The sequence below is a fragment of the Dipteris shenzhenensis genome, chromosome 24, assembly GCF_047967505.1.
Source record: "Dipteris shenzhenensis isolate YYH24624 ecotype China chromosome 24, Dip_SZ_1.0, whole genome shotgun sequence".
Classification (NCBI taxonomy): domain Eukaryota; kingdom Viridiplantae; phylum Streptophyta; class Polypodiopsida; order Gleicheniales; family Dipteridaceae; genus Dipteris; species Dipteris shenzhenensis.
This window is the reverse complement of record NC_141619.1, coordinates 9,311,803-9,313,256: the sequence shown is the minus strand read 5'-3', so window position 1 is coordinate 9,313,256 and position 1,454 is coordinate 9,311,803.

The window sequence follows — 1,454 nt, the reverse complement described above, 5'->3', positions numbered from 1 at the left end:
AGCCTGTCTCAAAACCCAAATGTGTCAACTTTTTCAAAATTGCTATGTATTGATGATCGGGCTTGGTACTTAGCTGACTGGTCTAAAGAGCACACAAAACTCTATGTCTTCATTGGTCATGATTCGAGCACACTCAGACCACTCCACCTTAATGTTCAGGAACCTATGAGAGACACTGTAATAATCCTTGAATATGGCTCTTCAGTTGGTCTTGGAGTTCACGTAGATTCTGCTGTCGTACCTATTAAGTAGCATACACATTGAATAACTAAGATACTTGCAAGTATGCCATTCATTTAGTACCAATAAATTTATAAAAGATACTTTTCAAGGTGCTTTGGCCAGGCATAATGTGGTTTTCCTTAAACAAGCCAAGGCAATCATCATGTGGATGAAAGCTAGGTCATTTTGCATCTGTGCATTTTGGAAAGAGTGTTTCGCTATTCTCTTCTTCCAAGAACTATAATAGAAAATTCCTCTAGATTAGTCATAGTACCTGCAACTATAAAAATAAATACTTCTTTAATAGCCATAGAAACATAATGTAATTGTCAGGGCATTGTAACTTTGTCAAGGTGCTAATGACATCATCGTGTACCATAACTTGTTTGTGGTAAATGCTTTACCCTAAACCCTAATTTAATGGTATAAAATTAGAAAAAAAATCAAAATGTACAAGTATTTTTTTTAAAACCCTATCTTTTAAAAAATAAATTGATTAAAAATCCAAACTATAAATAATTGTTTTTGAAAATCCCCATTTTGAGCTATCAAATTAAAAAAAAACAAAAATATGAAATTACATTTCTTTGGGAAATACTGCAAAAAAGTTCAAAATCAACAAACTTTTTTGAAATACCCTTATTTTTTCTAGTAATTTGGGGAAAAAATATATCAAGAAAACCCCTATTGTGAGGTATAAAATTGGGAAAATCTCTCACATGTGAAATTATGTTTTTTGGGGAAAAATTTAATAAAAAATCAAAATATAGAAACCTTTTCTTGCAAACTCTCATTTTGAAACATGACTTGAATTTAGAAATTTTTAGATGAAGATGTGGTGTAAAAGCTAAAACAACATGTAGCATGCGCCATATGTTATATTTTTTAATCTACGTAACTAATCAATTTTCTTAATTTTGAATTTTTCCTCCAAATGAGATACATGTTTTTTTAAAATAAGGAGATGTGGCGTACGCCATATATTCCACACTTTCTACCTTCATTTTGATTTTAGATTTTTTTCCCTAGATGTGATACATGTTAAAAAAAAAAGGAAATGTAGCGTACACCATGTGTTCCATAGTTTCTACCTTCATTTTGATTTTGGATTTTTTTCTCTAAATGTGATACATGTTTTAAAAAAAGATGTGGCGTACACCATATGTTCCATACTTTCTACCTTATTTTTTCCTTGGACCACTCTAGAAGTTGGAAGCCTTTCCCACAATATA